The sequence below is a fragment of the Streptopelia decaocto genome, assembly GCF_964273445.1.
Source record: "Streptopelia decaocto genome assembly, chromosome: 6".
NCBI lineage: Eukaryota > Metazoa > Chordata > Aves > Columbiformes > Columbidae > Streptopelia > Streptopelia decaocto.
In genome coordinates, this window is record NC_138660.1 from 14937450 (window position 1) to 14956690 (window position 19241).

General features: G+C 37.7%; 1 long non-coding RNA gene across 1 annotated transcript in view; it reads left to right on the forward strand.

Moving 5' to 3' along the window:
* The first annotated feature begins 2444 nt into the window (after window positions 1-2444).
* Window positions 2445-19241, forward strand: part of LOC309441466 — a 39647-nt gene continuing 22850 nt past the window's right edge. The window contains exons 1-4 of the long non-coding RNA XR_014184382.1: window positions 2445-2534; window positions 4568-4855; window positions 7263-7437; window positions 9711-9815. This is a non-coding gene — a long non-coding RNA (uncharacterized lncRNA). The remainder of the gene's footprint in view (window positions 2535-4567; window positions 4856-7262; window positions 7438-9710; window positions 9816-19241) is intronic.

Genomic DNA, 19241 nt, shown 5'->3' on the forward strand with positions numbered 1-19241 from the left:
TCTTCTGCATCACTACTGCTCTGTGTTGTTCTCCACAGGGAAGGAATTTCAACTGTAGAGAGGTGACCTTACCTATTGTTATTAATTAACACTTGCACATAGAAGTTAGCAACTCTATCAAAGGCATGCAGGGAGCCCGCTACTCAAGATGTGCTGCAGGCAGCCAAAACTCTGTCCAAATGTGGGCAGTTCTTGCTTACAGCTTCTGCCAGGCTAAGCAGAAGAACATATATGCGTCGGTCTCTAAGACAAAGGATTATTTCTGAGGAAATTAATGGAAAAGTTATATTGCCAGAATATGTAATCTCCTGGGATGTCTAAAGAGGGAAAGTTCTTTTTTTAAAAAAAACATCTGAAGGACTGAGAAGATTTCATTTTCTCTCAAATATTTTTTAGTTGCTCTGTCAATCTATATGGTTATCTCTTAACATTAGAAAACTCAGAAATATATGGGATTGCTTTACAATATTGCTTGAGTTTATATGCAGTTCTGTCACATAAGTCAGGCTCTAGAGGGATCAGCTAACTTAGAAATGATCTCAAGGCTGCAGCAAGAACATAACTACTTATTTTTCAGTATAGCTGTTCTTTGAACCTTCAGCTTGATCACATAGCATGGATTTATAACCTCCTTGATGCTAAACCAGCATTTTCAATATCGTGTGGAGAAGGGCCATGGATCTGCCTGCTATGGGATTATCAAATTAGCTTTCTGATAAATAGTAGGCAGTTAGACTGCCAATAGTCTAAAGTAATACTCAGGGAACAAAATAAACTACCTGTAGAAAAAAACCTTTTCCTTTATTTCCTAATAATAAATAACAAAATACTGGTGTTAAATATCAACACTTGTGGAGGTAAGGCCTTGTACATAAAGATAAAAAGTTCTCTGGCATATAAAGAAAAAAAGAAAAAGAAAAATACTCTTGCTGTTTCAAATACTTTTTCCCCATATTCAGTGTCACTGTTGCATGGCAAGAGGACTGGATGAGCTGCTGAAGATGGTGTAACCAGCTGGCAACTGGCATTAGGTTCCTCTGTGTTAGGGAGCCATTTGATCTCCCTCATGTTTTCTTCTGGGAATTGATTTTCCTCTAACCTTCTCTCGCTCAGGGCTCTTCAGAGGCTTTCTTTGGAGATGCTTGGCTTTGCTGCTTCTGGGGGCTTGACAACACAGGTGAAATCCAAACTCAAGTACCTGAACCTAAGGACCAAGAAGGAAATGGTGGTGGTGCAGCCATTATTGCATTGAGTCTATTGGACATAGGTGGCCTCTGTGTCCCTTGGGTGGTGTAAGTGGCATCTTAAGGAGATGCTTCCTCCAGGCAGAGACAGGAGCCCTGTGCTACAAGACGTCCTTCACCCCGTGAGGGAGAAACATGCTCCCTAAATGGAGGCTACATCTATTCTGCGGTGCCTCCCAGATACTCGGCGTGCTCCAGTCTTGGGGGCTCAATGTTGGCTCAATTGCTCAATCAATGCTTGGGCAATTTTAGACTCTGGCTGCAATAAGTCTTTTTACTTAATGTATATTTAGACTAGGGAACAGTGCTGCTTTTCTTAGGGAAACAATCTTGCTGGATGAGAGTAAGTGGTTATCTATAAATTTAGCCTTTCCAACCTGTAAAACGTATCACAAATGGGTGGAAAAATGTTTCCAGTGAGCTTTTCAATTCCTTCAGAGGAGAAACAAGTTTGTGGTTAACATATATATGATCCTGAACCCTGTGAGTTTGGCATTTACTAGCTTTCTGCCCATGAGGGAACCACAAAAGTACATGTAGTGACTCCTCTTATGGAAATGTCATCTCCTTCACCCTCCAAGAGTCAAAAATGTTTCCATTTATGAAAAACAGACCATCAAGTGGTGTGGTGGAACTTACCACCACAAATGAAGATCTTTGATGAAATCACATGGATAGGTTTGTTCAAACTGTACAGTATATAATTTGCCTGTTCCACACATGGAAATGAAAGAAACCAGTGTCAGATGACCCTTGCAGGCCGGTGTGTGTCGTATTGTTTATTTAAACTGATCAAGGTTGCTTAGGATCTGTTGCACAGCTTAATTCTTGCTGGAAATGCAAAATGGGAGATAAATAATTAAGTAGTTGAATAGTAAAAACAATTTTTGCTTTTTTTTTTTTTTTTTCTCTGCTTGCAGGATGTAATTAGGAGTAAATGTTTCCACTGGGACTTATTGACTGTAACTGTAAACTGTTTGCACTGGCGGTGCTAAGTCCCATCTAGAACAGATCTGTTCAGTCTGAAGCCACTGTCCTATTGGGAGATCTTGCCCAAAAAACTTTTTCTCATTCATACTAATTTTAAAGCAATCATTTAAATTACTCCCGTTGTACTGTTTTCCACAGAGCCTCTTAGAGTAAAGCAGCATCATTTTACTTTGTGAAAATCCATGAAAGTTTTTTCTCCTCAGCTTACAGCCAGGCAGGCTGGGAAGGTTCCTTGGGGTTCAGGATCTCATGGAGAGAGGAAATCTGCAAAATCTCTCACAATTCCCTGCATTCAGTGCTGTGAGTATTGCCACGTGGTTTAATCCTACAGGTTAATTTTTGCAATTCAGTGTTTATACACCTTCAGCTATCAGATTGTAGCTGATCTTCACCTGCATACCACTCAAGATAGGTAAGTTTCTTAAACTAATTTTATATAATATTATATATATATAAAAAAAATATATATAATCTAATATAAACTCATATTAGAACACATCTTGTAGAGGGAATGCATAAAACGTTATTAGAGAAAAAACTTAAGGTAGAACAGATGCTAATGAAGCTTCATCAAACCACTAATATAATTTAGCAACACAAGTGGATTTCAGTGACCAAACATATTAAAAAAAAATTCAGAAAAAGCATTTAATACATAATCTTGATAAAGTACCAGTGGTGAGTTAGGCTCTGTAAGTAAACATGGGAAATGCACCACTGAATTTTAGCTTCAGTGGAAATTTACATAGCTGACAGCAACATAATAATAAATGTACTTAATTCCTTTTTTTTTTTTTAAGTTGCTACTTGCTACTTATTTCTTCAATGCATATTATTTTTTTTTTTTTTTCCTGTCAGTTACTAGGCAGAATGTACCAACACCAAAAACTTATCTGCATACTTCATTCCACTTTTGATGGGTAACTTTCAGGAAGCAATGATTCCTTAGCAGTCCTTTGGGAACTTTTCTACTTTTGCTTTTATTTTGTGAAGATAACAGACATAAAATATGGGTCCCTTGGACAAATGTGTTTTATTCAAATTAGAGAAAATTAAAAGGCAGTTTTCTAATTCTACCTTGAAGTGTTTCTTAAACGTCCATGAAGCTTTGTTAACAAGTAGTTCTTTACCAACTAAGCATCAAAAACAGTGAAAGCAAGTCAGTCTCAGCTTCTCCCCAGTAGTGAACTGAATGAGTCGGGATAAAAATTATCTCAGGCTAAGCAGAGATATTAGGCAAAAGGCTTTGGACTAATATTAAATTTTAAAAAGACTATAAGCATTGAATCCATAAGGGCAAGTGAGTTCAGGTAGTATCAGTTATGACTTGTCTCTGTGTTTAAGACACAAACTGGATGTAAGATGAACAGAAAGCAGGTCTGGATCCCACATTGCTGAATGGCAAATCTTGAAACAGGAATAACTGCTTACCTTCTAAATGGCAATCTGCTGCAAGACTTGTCTGCTGAAAATATGGTGAGAACAGTTCCTAGGGGACATATAATGAAACCACAATAAATCTGAAGCACAGGAGACTGAACGGAAAAAGAAACACCCTCTGTGTACACTAAAACAGTTACTTTATTATGATAAACTGGAGCTGTAGCAGAGCTGTGAACTTTGTCAAATAAGGCACCCCACAAGCCTTGAGATTTCGCCACTGCTTTTCAGTATACTGTGCTTCAATCAAGTGAATAAAGGCTTAGATGGAGGGGGCAGCAAGGCAGCGCCGTGACAACACAGCACTGTGCCCCACCAAGGCAGCAGGAGATACAGACTTCGGAAGGGCAGGAATGGTTGGGAATGCTGTTGTGAACAAATGATTCCCTGTAGCTCTGAGCTTCAGCATCTCTGATGGATGTATTGGCAAGCTGACTGCCACCAATGTTATCAAACATTTCTCTACAGACACAGAAGAACAAAATATAGCGCTCTCATTTCTTGTTACATGTCCATAGCCATTCCTATCCAGATTAATGAAGTCATCACTAATTTAGAAAAGCGTGTCTCATATATCTCTTTATATAAATGCTGCCTCTGAGGTGACATTTCAGTGCACCACCTGCCCGAGAGCCTCCCACTGTGTTAACTGAAGACATGGGTGGTCTCCAGACACCAACTGCAGTTGTGCAGCCAAAGCAGCTGACACTGCACCTCTAGCTGCGCTTATAGGGACTTGGAAATAGATAAGGCTATATTAGTAAGTAAAGACTGTAGTTAGGCTAACTTAAAGTAGCTTTTAATAGTTGCTAATTAGAATCTGCAGTTAAGATCCTTAACTTTTTTTTTTTTTTTTTTTTTTTTTTTTTCCTGTTTCATGAATACTTCTGCAGCTTTGGGTGCAATCCAATCCCATTGACTTAAAAATCTGGCTGGAGAATGCCACTTTTGCTGACAGTCAGAGAGGCTACCTGACACAAGAGGAATCCAAAACTCAACAGGGGCTTCCTGGACTAACTTAACACTCCCACTGAACTCACACAAGCCTCCTACGTGTGCCACAGGCATTGAAGAGTCAGCAGGCACTGTGCATCCAGCTCCAGCATGAGATGATAGGTCCACAGTTTTTTCTTCTTTACCAGGATCAAAGCACTGCTGTCACAGCTCAAGTGCTCATACAGGTAACTGTTTCCCTTCTAAAGCAATTTTGAGTTTTTTTGCACAAAAGGTGCCTTGTGTTCTAGTTTTCACAGTAGCAGAAGTTGCATACTCATGGGCAGGAAAAAGCCTAATTAGATTTGTCATGTTTTCATGCTTCTGCTTAGCCAGAGTGGAGATGAGCCTCCAAGCAAAATAATCTGCAGCCTCGGGGGACCTTTGGGCTTGGCACTTGAGCTTCACTCCATAAGCATCTCTTTTGCCAGCATGTCTGAGCTAGAAATAGCAAACATGGACATGACAGCCGAGGAAAATGAGAGCAGGTTAGAAAGCTCTAATGACTGCCATTCACTTTCAGACTCCTCTGTACCTGAGACAACTAAGTAATGAGTTTTGACTGGAGTAATGTTAATGCAGCTGTGGCTTCCCCCTCCTACAGCCCCGAGGCTGCAGAGCCTGGGAGCAGAGTGGGGAGTGGGGCAGCTCCACTGCTGCTCCTGTTGTTTCCCTTATGTTGGGAAGATGTCTGGGTGATTTGTTAAGTAGTTTTAAAGCTGCTCAGCTCTGCAAAGCAGAGCGGGCTCAAGGAGGCCAGCAGGTGTTTGGAGACTGTCTGTGGGGAGATGCTGTTACGCAGGGGGTGACTGCAGAGTGGTCTCCAGGACAGGATTGAGCCTCTATGGTGTGAACATTGGCAAGCCTCCGAGTTAAATCTACTTCCATTGAAGTGTCACTGTATCCTTAAGTCATACCTAGAGAGACAATGGCAGGGAGGAAACCTGACTTAAAACTCTTTGGGAAGACACAACCTCCACTGGTGAGACAGGACTTCTGTTTCTGCAGCAGGGCGTTGTTCCAGTCACTGTGCCCAAGTCCTGAGGTAACATGTCAGCAGGCCAAAAGAAGCCTCTTTAATGAGGTCCAGGGGGCATTGTGTCTCTTGCCAGCTCCTCATTAGTGAACCGACTGCACTACAAATAGGCAAAACCCAGCAGCCTAGTAGAGTCAGATACTGCTGCTGGGTCTGGTGCTGATTTACAAAATCAGCTGTTCTGGGTTAAGCAATCACATATGGGAACTTGTTGGGAACTTCCTTGAAGTAAGCCCTAAAGTAAGTTACATCTTTATGGGAAAATGTTTAAAAATAAAACCATGTGAAGAAGCATCAGGAATAAGGGCTGGAAGTGGAAAGAAAGCTCTGTTTTTACTTTGCTATAACTCACTGCATCTGGTACCAAAAAGTATAAAGAAGCAACTACTAAATGTGAAGTTGCTATTTCAGAGGTGAAGAAAATAGAGATTATTCCAAACTTAGCAACTTGTTAATTTTTTTTTTTTCCTCCTCCCCTAGGTGAGCAGAACTTCAGTTGGTTTGATTTTATTTCTGTTTCTCTAGTTGTGAGAAATTGTTATGGTGGGGCCATGGAGCAAATATAGCATAAGCTGGAGTTTCCATCACTCTCTCATGGCCTTGAATATTTCATTATTAAGTTCTAGTCTATATTAGATCAGAGTAGGTCTTTTGTGTGTCCAACAAGGACAAGGCTGAAAAATGGGTTGTTTTGGTGCAAGTGTAATCATATCTTTGAAAAATAATGCATAGAAATGTGACTTTAGCACAGCTATAGTGTCAGTAAACTCCAGTAGGAGAGAAGCTGTGATACCAAGCCCATAGTAGAGCGCATCATACATGAACTGTGTATGAAGGACATTGATTCATACAGTTTGTTCTTACTCTGGTGCTAAGGGAGCAGGTGGTGCTTTTTGCTGAGTCTTTAGTTAGGAAATGCAGTTTCAGTTTACAAGGGAGTTGACAGAGGTTTCTCAGGAATGATGGGCTTGTGGTCCATGGAAAATTCATGGTGGCAGACAAGATGGGGAAGAAAGGGCTTGTGCTGGGCAGGCCCAGACTTTCACTTCCTGCAGTGTGGTTTCCCAGCTTTCACTCCTCTAGGAAAAAGGCTCATGTATATCAGCTCATAATGTCAAAAATTAATTGCTAGCCACTTAGAGCTTCTATTCTAGTCCAATGTGTTTTGCCTCAGTATTTGTTTTGGAGTTTTTTCATAATCAAAAAGGGTGAAGGAAGATGTTTTGAGAAGTTGGCAGAAACATGCTAAGAATTTAGCAGGAAGCTAAACACTGTATTTCCACAGAAGTGTATGAACTGAGATTTTTTTTATAAGTAGGAGGAAATTAAGCTTATGTTTTGTGGGTTTTAAAAGTAAGTCACGATATCTCCCACACACTGCTTGCAAATAAAAGGTCAAGAAAGCTAAAATTATTCACATATGCACAAACTGGCACACACAACTTCATCTACAAATATCTGGAATTGATACATTTATTTATCACTGACTGGTATCCATGTCCTCTTAAGATTTGTATAACTTAGTGATTCCTGGATTTTTACTTCTCTCTTCTAATTAGAATGAAGATGTATCCGTCACAGATCTGCAAATCTGCCTAGGGTGGGAAAAAAGCTATGATAGAATATGAGAACAGAGAGATTTCAAGTGGTTCAGCTGCCTGGGATGCTCCTGGATTCCACATGTGTTGTCACCAGCCCAAGAGACTCCTACAGAATACAGACTGGAAATATAAGGTAACCCATGCTCACTGCAAACAGTAGGGGATATGGTGTGGCAGCTACAGAACCTTTCCCAAAAAAGGTGAATGTTCCTTGCTTTCACATTTTTAAAGATGAAAAATTACTCCTCCATTCACTATACTATTGTGATTTTATGTTGTTGTGGCTTTATAGCTGCTGTATTCTGCATTATATCTTGGCCTTATTTAACACATTAGGGGTTTAGATGTTAATATAGCAATACCAGATCCAGGCTCCTCCTAAAGCAGACAGCTATGCTATTTAATACCATGGATAATATTAAATTTTTTTTTATTAAATTAAAATTATTTGAAAAGTAATTTTTCCACTTGAGAATTTGTTCCATGGAAAAATTCAAACCTGTCTTTGATTCTTTTGTCCCCTCTGCTCCTGTCACACGCTCTCAGACTTTACTAAGCTTGGTCCTAGTCCCTCTGACTAAAACCCCTGCTTTCTCAAGTGAGGCATCTTTCTCCCATTTCCAGTCTATGTGTACACAAGTTCTGACGCTTTAATCAGTAAAGGGCTGTAGTCTATAAAATTGCTTTCTGCAATTACACTTTTTTCTATTTTAACCAACCCAGTTCCCCACGTTGAGTTTCTTCACTATGATATTCCTGTCCTCCTTGGTATGCACCAGTCTCCCAGTGGTGCATCACCAGCACACTCCAGCAGCAAGGGTTTTATAAGGCATCTTTCCTACAGGACCCGGAATGAGATGGAGCCCATCACTTCTCCTAAAGCACACTGTTTTAATGTCTTTCCAGTCTGATTCTTCTCATTTTGACAAAACTCCTAACCATTTCTTTCGTTATGGTGCTACCACTAGTTTCCTCCAAGTTAATTATTTCCCATGTGTTTATTGAAGTCCAGGCACATTAACACTATGGCATTTCTTCAAATCTTCAAAAAATGAAACATAGCAACAACAAAAAATAATCATCTTCAACGTTAATTCAAGGTTCAGTTCAATGAGCTTGATACAATTGATCACTATTAATCACATGCTGTATTTTAGTCTCATTTTCCTTCATAAATCTTTTTCATTATTTTATGATAAACTTATTTTTCCCTTTTTCATAAATGGAATTTCTACTTTTGTTTTTCCTCTGTCATGAGGCGTCTCAGGCTTGACCCTGTGCCAGTTGTTCTAGTATTCTGGATAGAGAGTCCTTGTGTGAACAAAAAACTTTCAGCCTTGGATGAACCTTGGATATGGTAACTTTAATTTCTATAGTCACAGTTCATTAGACAACCGTAGTTTTGTCCCCATGCTCTCCTTTATCATCTTTATTAAAAATGCAGGCACATGTTGCATTTCATTTTTGGGCTTAAAATTCTTTAAACTTTATACCATCCTTACTGTATAACAGTTCAGCTTCATTTTTTACCTGTCTTTCCTTCCCCACCCCATTTATTTGACTAACAATCCTTTTAGAATGCATGTTTTAAATTGAATTTGCAAATTCATCCTGGACTTGTATTTTGGCAGACTTTGCTTTATTAATTAGATCTTTGTCCATTGAAACTCAAATACTTTCCTTTCCAAGCCTATCTCTATGTACCAAGGATCTAATTTAAACAGGACTCGTAAGTGCAGCAAAGCTATTGTTCTGTGTATGTTTGTCAAAAAATATGCACTTATTATACAGAAGCAGCTGAATATATTCTTCATTTTGAAAATGAAAATCAGTAGGATATTAGCAGGAGCAGGTGGCTCTAGAAAAGGCACATAGCAGCTAAAAGCTTTTTATATGCAATTGGTGCACAACATTTCATAAACATTATAAACAAAAGAAAATAAGAGCAACCTTAATTTTTTAATTTCGTTGCTGGACAAGGGCATTTAAAACTTTTGCTCATCATTTTGAACAGCAGAGCTTTCAGAATACAAATTTAGAGCTCTTGTAAACAGGGGATACCTGTTCTCTCAGCCCACTAAGGAGTTAAATTTCTAATTAATATTTTTACAAGTGTTTTTCAAAGGTTTTTGTCAAAGATGAAAAGAATTGCTGGCATCACAGTTGTAACATGAATGGAGAAGTACAAGCTGTATTATATAAGCTGGTGTTATGTCAATTTTGTGTACTCATTGATAAAATTTTCTAAAAAATTTGGTCCTCTTGCTAAAATAATAGCCTGTCTAGAGTTATCCATATAAACACTACAATGAGATAATTTTTCTTCCCAGGTGTCTAATACTAGGCATGAAAATGAATTACTATTTTTTAAAAAATTAATCATAATAAATATTTTATGTCTGACAGAATGGAATCAGCATTTAGGTGCCAAATGACTCATGCCAAAATCCTGTCATCTGCAAAGGTATTGCTCATTTTTATACCTGCAAAAGCCTGAAGACAAAAATAGAGGTAAGAATTTGTGAATCCACTGAGAAATGAGACAGTTGTAAACAGAGATGCCAAATTTATTCTATTTTTACAGAAAATACTGTTTACTCTCTCCAATATTTGCTTATAGCTCCTGGGTGCTGGCTGAGGACATGAGTCATATCCTTGCGTGCCCTCTCAAGGGTTGTGCTGGGCCTCACCAGTGTCCTCTAGCCAGCGGACAAAGACGTGCATTCAAAATCTGGACTTTCCCTTTGGTACCAAGAGTTACCAGAATAACTCCTTAGAAAAGTAACTTTAGCAAATTGTCAGAGTTCTGAAGACTTACACTCTTTTCACTGTACCTGAGATGACTGCCTGCTTCTTACTAAAATGTGCAGCAAAGAAATTATTTTACGTGATATTATGTGTATGTATCTTCTTGGCATATTCACAAACACATCTGACATTCTCCTTTACAAATTTGTTATTTGGCTCTGATGATCTGCTGTGGTAGATATTAAAATATAAAAGAGAAATATTTAGAAACAAGGTTTCTGAGAACAGGCCAGTAGAAAGGTCAATGACTGAGATTCAGCTCAAGACATTTGAACAAATTACATAACAAAATAAGGTATGGAAGGAGAGATACATAAATCTGGGAAATTCTTATTAAGACAGTGAAGAAAGGCTGATATTAGTTTTGTTTTTGTGCTCTTAGAAAGACTTTTCCCTTCAGATTCCATAGCCCATGTCCCAACACCAACTTATTTTTTGTGTTATACCTTAGGCAACAGGAAAATTTTCTGAGGCCTCTGAATATTACTCTAGTCTTAACTGTGGGGCTTTAGTCCCAATACTGACATTGCTTTTTGATGAGCATGAGTAAGCAATTCAAGTGTATCTGATTCAAAGTTCAGCAAACTATAAACTGATGAATATTATCTTTGTTGTCATTACAGAGAGATTATCACATTTTCAGTTTACTGGAAAATATTGTCATGTTTGTAGTAAAGACATAAGAACTCTCTTGCTCTTTTATTTAAGATCACATGGATCAGAAAATTTACTAAAGAGCATCCAAGACCACCTGTTTCACTGTCAGCTTTTTCACTTATATGTGAGTCTTCTACAGTTTTACTTTGTTATTTGAAGTCTGGTCTGCCAAGTTATTTTCTTTCTTATTTAGCTGTTTGCCTCCAATACGCTGACCTGAACTTCAACATGTATTTTTTCTGCACCATTGAGTGCACTGGACTCAGGAACCAGTGCATCACCTTTTACACAAATATCTTTGTTCCCTTCTAACCCTTTTCTGTTTTGTCATTAGCACATAGTGTTATCACAAAGTTATGAAAGGTTAATCACATATGACAATACAAGTATCAAGCAGAAATATTAACTAGATTATTGTCTGCTCATGTGTACACTAATTATATATAACATGGAGACTTTTTACATAATAGTTATGCTTCACTAGTGCCTGTTCAGCATTGCAGAGAAGTGAAGAGAAAATGCTTTTCAGAGTGGTGGATTTCTTATGACAGATTTTAGGTTGTCATGCCCTCCGTCATGATGCCTCAAAGACTTCAGAGAGGTTGCCCATCCTTTAGAGATCCAGCAACAGAAGTGATGACAGATTTTCGAAACTTTATAAACATTTTTTGTGCTTCAAGCAGCCTGGAAAACAGTTGCTGCACACCGGGGTTATTGAGTGCCACTGGGCTGTGCTGGCAGCCTGGCTGGGTTGGACAGACCCGGTGAGTGAGGATTCAGGCTGTGTGCTTAAGGTGAAAAGGGCACAAATACTTTGTTCAGGTACAGTCAAGGCAATGGGTTTGAACCCCATCAGATCTAGGGACCTAAGGGCAAATTGGCTTTATCGTGAGTTTAGTGACTCAGAGTACCAAAGTGGAAGGAAATACTGGTCTAGGAGTAGTTTGTAAATAAGTCAGGATAAAAATTTAGTTGTGAAGTAAGGAAGTGACTCGAGGTTTCACTATGACATTGATTCCTGAGGCAAAGATGGAGTCCAGAAGGAGCAAAACCAGCAGCCTGATGATTTCTGTACAGGCAGACATGTTACAGAGATCAAAACAAGAAAGCAATAATAACAACCAAATGGTACTATTCTGTGTATCTTAGTCTCTGTACTTAGAAACAAAAGCTTCTTTTGGCATTACAGATTCAATATACTCTTTGGAGTTGCTTGATTTTTTTTTCTTTTTTTTTTTTTTTTTTTTTGGTAAGCAAGTTGTTTAGGCACCGAAGGGAAGATGTATGCTTAGCTATTTAAATATATTGTCAGTGTTTGTTTTTAAAGGAGTTGGCAAGACACTTATATTCCTTTAAAATACTTTTTAGTCTAAACAGCTGCCACATGCATTCAATTTTAGCAGCTTTTCATATTGGTGTCTCAAAAGGCAGAAAAGTATATTTTTGAAGTACATTTTTATTTGTTAACTGAAGTCCCTTCTCCTGTTTACATGTGTATAGCACCAGCAGTATATTGTTTTGCTATACTTGAAAAAGTAGGGTTTGGAATGGTATTGACAGTGATAACCTATGAACACTATCAGCTCATATGACTAGTATTGCAGGAGGTAATGCTGAAGAAGATGTGCAGTAGTAGCTTATGGATTGGCTCTGAGCAATGCAGGAAATATGCAAGTGTTTAAAATGATTTTGTTCTTCTTGCTTTCAGTCAGGATGCTGTCATATAGAAAGGCCAGGGTCTGCCTTCAAAGGAAAATATTGTGGCTCTGTTTTCCCTATAGAGGATATGTTTCTCATTTATTTCAAAATATATGAGACGTGGCACGCTGTCTCAGTCAGCTCACCATCTGCTAACCCGCCATGGAGTTACTATGACTCACAAGCTACAGAGGATGTTGATATTTTACCACTTCAGCAAAAATGTATATACTATTACACTTGTTAGTGATACTGTACCCATGCATGGGAAATTACTGGGCATTGTCAGACAACTTTTTCCCCTCTGCCCAACAGTCCATTAGGAGGAGAGGGGCCAGGGCATTTGATCTCCGTGCTCCAAGGGCTTGTTATGGATTGGGCTACATCAAATCCAAAATGGGGAAGGGGGAACCAAAATGAGACATTGCCAACCAAGGAATATTCTGTCCACCTGCAAACTAGTACCTGTTCTTTGAATACATGATCAGCTTAGCAGCACTTTTTAGAAACATGAAAATGTTGTGTTTTTATTATAAAACTGATGAAACCAAGATTTTCTGTAGACTTTGCTTTCCTAATTTTGTGACTGCTCAGTGAGGTGACAGTGGAAATTTCCCTTTCTCCCAGGCACCTTTCTGGAGGGGCATCTTTCCTCACCTTTCTTGATTTGTCCAGTTTATTCAGACTTTAAAATGATGAGAGACTGGCTGCCTCTTATTGCATGGACATGACTTTGCCCAAAGGAGTTTCTAATTTCAGCTGGAGTCTTTTGACCTTAAGATGTAGTGTTAGCTATGGTATTTTTCTGTAACAGAGGCAATTAGCTGACCTTGAATGTGAACTCCTATTAGAGAGGGAATCCCCAGAAGACATGTATACCTGCTTTAATATTATATGTCAAATATTTCTGTTTAGGTTCTTGTGGCACATTTACCCTCTGAGGATTATTCACAAGAAACAGAAGGGTGACTCAGTGCCAGTTTGAAATGTGACATATATTTCTACACAGATATTTATTTGACACATTAAAAAAGCCATTTTTGACACCTTATTTAAAATGGAATCTTCCACTCTATATGAAACGAATCTGTATTAAGGGGAAAATGGTTTAAAGTGCACCTTTGTTTTTTCTATTGGAACAATTATTTCAGCAGATGGTTTAAATCTTGTCATATGTTCCTGTGATTTCTATAACCCAAAGGCAGCTGAGGAACCATGCCACAGTTCTACATCCTCTGAAGCCAATATGAGTCCTTCTGATTACAACCAAAATTTTATTCTAATGTGAACTATGTTCATACCTCATTGGTTTTAGATCCATCCAGGATTTTTTTTTTCCAATACCAACCACAGAACTCAAACTGTAGCACAAATTTCTTTTCTTATAGCTCACTTCTCCTGATCAGGTATTTCCATCTCTTTTTGGCTTGCTGTCAGTATTTCCTGAGATGCATTCAAATACTTTTATAAAGTCCACTGTCTTCCTCAGGAAAATGCTGAACTTGGCCAGGAGTACTTTCATACAGGTGATATAAATGGGGCAGTACACACTGGTAATGGATGTACCCAGTCTTCAAAAAAAGTTTGGGCTTCTATGGCCATTAACTGTTATATGTAGAAAGTCATGGAACTGAATATACCTCTCTCCCCTATGAAATTTCCAGCTGTAAAATTACTGCATAGCAGAATAGCTATGATAAACTGTTCCCTGTAAAACCTTGGGCCATAATGCTATTAACATAAATTATATCCTATGAGTTATTGCGATACTGCTCACTAGTCTCTCTGTCATGAGAAACCATCATGGAAATTCTCCTTCTGTGATTACGCAGAGGAGGAAACATCTTTCTTCAAGGCTCTTTTTTTGCAGCAGGACTTGGAATAGCCCAGCATGGGGCAGCATGTGCTCTTTCTACATTTCTAGGGATTTTCTGACATAAGAATTTTTTCCTCCTCTATTTACAACAACAACAATAAAACCTGTCTAGATATTAGACTTAGTCTAAAAGGTCTAAAACCATGAATACAATGAAAATGTAGGCATGGCTGTTCAAGTCTGTTAAACATCTAGAAAAATAGCTTTCAAAGCTAATGTTTTAGACAGATCACAAATATTACAGTGAAACAGCAGGGTATTTTTATCAACAATCTTCTGTTTGATCTTTTATGAAAAATGCTGGGAAAATTCTGGCATCTTTCTATTTTTTAATTTGTGGGTTGTTTTTTTTTTTTTAAGCACAAATTTGAAGATAAATTGAAGTTAGAGAAACAGAAGTAGTAATGTATGCTGAGACATTTTCTCAGCCACTTTTTTTTTAATAAAAAGGAATGGGAGAAATGTTCAAACCATTGCTTTCCATGAAGGAAAAAGCTTAAAAACTTTTTTTTTTTAAACTTTAATTTATACACACTGGGTTTTTTAAAGTTTCTTCTTTGGTCTGTTTGTATGTGTTCTTAATTTTTGCTTTCTCTTGACAAAAGAAGAAAAAGCATGAAAAATTCAAAAAAAAACCCCGAAACAACAACAAAACCCAAAACATCCTTATTATGGGGAAGGATTTCTATTTTCTTAATGTTGAAGGTGAGGCAAAAACATGAGCAGAATATCTGGTAATAAAATTTTAGCATTACTTACGAACGTCTTCCATTGACAGCAACATACTGCTCCAGCAAGTGAACTCTAAGGCCTTGAGTCCTGCACAGTTTTGAATGGTTACAGTTTCTGTGTTTTAGCAGGGCAGGAAAGTTGCACTGCTGCTCCTACCTACTCATCAACCAGAAAAGAGTGAAAACCTGCAAACTTATTCAACACTATCAGCACAGCCAAATCTTACAGAAAAAAAGCAAACTCCAGCACAAATTCAAGTTCAAAAAAAATATCTATAACTACGAAATTGGTGACAGTGGACATACAGAGACCAAGATTTCCTCCCATTAACTGTCCAAAGAAGTATTGTTTCCTTATTATCAAGACATGACTTCTATACAAAATACTGTGAAAGTACTCTGGTGAACTTCTCTTTGAGGTTTCTTCAACTATAAGAAAGAATTACTGAATTTATTCTTCTATAATGGTGAAACCCTTCTTGGAAATGCCCTGGCATGTATAGGAATAATTTATATTGTTCCAGTTAACTTGTGGAGCTGTTTGCATTATACTGCATATTAATTTAGCTGTCATCACTGTGGGTGGGTTTCCATTTTCCACTGAATGTCTGAGTAATGAGTTGCTAGAAGACAGTTACTTTGGGAACACAAGAAAAAATGATCTACAGTAGCCATAAAAACAGGCTGTGTGGAAAACTGTCTTACCTACAGGTATTGATATTTCATTGCATACTTCAATCCCTAGTGATCAATAAAAATAAAATGCTCTGGTTAAGCTGGCAAGACTAGAAATTCCATATGTATTGCAGACTGCAGTCCTCAGCAAGTAACAGTCCATCGCTCAATTACAACCCCAGTATCCACACGATATAGGTCTTGCACACTCCAGATAGTGTTTCTGGCATAGAATGCAGGTGTCCGCAAATGATAAATATGACACAGGAAATAGATAACAGCAAAATCAGAGATGCGAGGATCACATATCCTGAAATGGAAGTAAAAATTTTATTTCTTTGTGAGAGATTCCACGTATCAGAAGGAAAAAACTCTGCAACCCTCCAAGTCCTTAACTCTTGTGAACAGTGCAATGAATCCTTTGGCTACATTCTGCTCTCTGTTGAATTGTGTTACTGCTTATAGAGATAGAACAGAACCAATACAGTGGTTACCTCTGCAAAGATTTAATTTTTAATATTCTTTGACAGTACAAAGTTAAGTATATGCATTTAGTTAATTTGGATAGCACTTATGTTGCCATATCTTTTGCTGGGCATGTAATTTACTGTCTGTGCATGCAACGCTTCATGCAGACGCAATGCGTATCCCTTATTCTGCCACTGCCACTTGGGCACTACCATTGCACAAATAAATAAGCACTCTCCTAGAGTATATCTTTTGTATTAGAGTAACAGATTGAAATATGATAACAAAAGCACTGAAACAATAAATGTTTCTGAAGGTTCAATGAGTTTTCTACTTCAGATTTTATTTTAGTGGTGACAATTAGGAGGCACAGAAAATTGCAGTACAAAGGTTTGTAGTTTTCATGTGGGTTTTGTTGTGTTTTTGTTTTTGGAATAGGTATTCTGAACAATGGGAAACATTATTTGCTACAGCCATATGTGTCCAGTAGAGCCCTACAGGATATTTCAATTCCTCCTGTAATTACATCACTTCTCTGTAAGCCTTCTATGTCAACATCTCGCTGCCTGGAAAAGCTTTTTTTTTTGGCCTTATGTATTCTTTGCCTGTATGCTACTTGCGTGACTGAAAATCTTTCCTGAACAAAGCAAATTACAAAGTGTCATTGGAATGGCTAAATTCCATGGAAAAGGCCTTCAAATAACAGACTTAGAACAACCACAATACGTTGACAAAAATTGCACAAAAGTAGTACCTTTTCTATTCCAGAATAAACCCTGCTGTGCTAAGGAAAGAAGGTGGAAAGTGGAGAAATGTAAGGTTTACTCTGCAACCAAACTGTCTTCTGTCTCACTGTTAAACTCTGTTCCACAAAGATGTTACTTTCCCAAAAAATTATCCTTCGCATCTGCTTGAGATTCAGAATAAGATGAAATTGAAAAGTAATATCGTTGAGTTAAACTTACTTACTAATTGGGAACAGCCTGGGATGGGCAAGCTCACTTACTTATCTGTGTGTGCTCACGTACAATACCCATAAAGAATGGCACAGATGAAGACAAGGGCATTTGCAAGCACTCACTGCTCTTTCTGAAGCCTAAAGACAACAAATGCTTTCTATGTCTAATTTGAAATAGGTTTCACTTGTTTTGGCACAAGTATACAACCAAGAAATGCTCTTCTTGCAATACTTCACTAGGTTACTTTCAGGGAAATTTCTAAAACTTGTACTCTTATGAAATAATTTTCTTACACAAAAACTGTATGTAGGTGAAGCTCCTGGCTGCTCTGCTCCAACCTATACATTGTCATCTGAAAATAAATTAAATTGCAGCAAGAAGGCTATAAATTTTTATTTCACAACCCAATAAAAACATTAATAGCTTAACGGTAGACATTTATTTTGAAGAAATAATAGTAAGTACTACATGTATTTTTGTTAAAAATATCATCCAAATGGGTTGACTAAAAATTATCTGATTATAATGCTATTTTTTTTCCCATCAACAAATACTTTCTCACTGATTTTATGCTGTTTCTGCTGGTATTTTATCATTTTACAGACCATTAAAATAAATAGTCTCTCCTCTGTCCTTTTGCCTTCTATTAAACTGAGTCATGTTAGTTATAAATAAAAAGATGTGGCACACTGAAGAACAACATTAAAAAAAACCTACATTTCAAATTTTAAACAAGAAGAATAATTTTGCTTCTGCTATGAAAAGAAAGAGATCAGAGACAACTACTTATTTTCCACCTAATTGCAGGATCTAAAGTTAATTTTATTTTGTGGAACTTCAATATTTAAGCAGGCATATATTTTCCTGTTGAAAGACTATGCCACATTCAGGGGTATAATATAGCTAATATTTAACAGAAAACAAATGGAAAAAAATGCTATATCAAGAACTTTTTAGCAGAGCCTTAGCTAATGGACAAACTTTTTGATGAGTATAGACCTGAAGCTGCAACACTTCTAACCTTGATATCCGGTTCCAATCCTTCCTCCTCCTGAAATATTTTCACAGGACCTTCAATTAGTTAATAGCCCATTCTGCTCAGGAACCAGGTGTGCTGTGAAACTGAGCCATGTAAAAATTTCTGTCTCTTTACAGAATTTTTCCACTGAAGTGTTGGAAGAAATGCAGGGGAAGAGCACGTTAGACTTTCAGGAAGGCAAGTGGCGTTTTCCAGCTGTCTGAGAACGTCTGCCCTAATCTTCAACAACCAAATTCCTGCTGATTTTGTCCTCCCTCTAATTCCATCCTGGAGCAGAGCCACTGTATGAACTAAGACATGTAAAACACATAAGAGACAGGATTAGTCAGTGTGAATATTTTCGCTAATTTGTATTCTTTTCACTAATCTTCACTTCTTTATCCATATCTGTAAATCACTAAACACATGGACCAAAATAACAGACTGAGCAGGACAAGGGGTAGACAATTCTGCTGGTAACATGACAGATCTAGATCAGCCTCAAACACTAATGAAGCTTCATCCTGAGATTATCTGTGCTCACCTCAGAAGAAACTCTGCACTCAAAGACACCTGAGGCATATGGGCTTTGACAAGGTAAAGCTAATTTGTTCAAGTACAAAGGGAAGCAAATGAGTAACAAAAAAGTTGTGCCTCACTGACAACTGCATAAGCCAAAAGAAAAAAATACATATCAAAGGCCAAGGGAAGATAGAGAATAACCTGGTTAAAGCCAAGGCAGACCGTGATTTATTATACAGATAATGTTCTTTGGCAACCTACAGTAAAGTGATGAAGAAAGTTTCTAGGCTTGGACCTAATTTTAAACCAATTTTTCAATTTGTTTAATTTTGAACTTGGCATAGGGACATCAGAAGGATACTACTTGAAGAAGCCAAATTTTCTGTATAAATTGCATCTACTAAAAAGGTATTATTTTTATGAGTCTTTATATGCTTGCATATTTCCCCTATCAAACTTCATTTTAATTATTTGTCACTCTCAACAAGTTGTTCCTAGCTTATTTGCAAAAGACATTTGCAATAC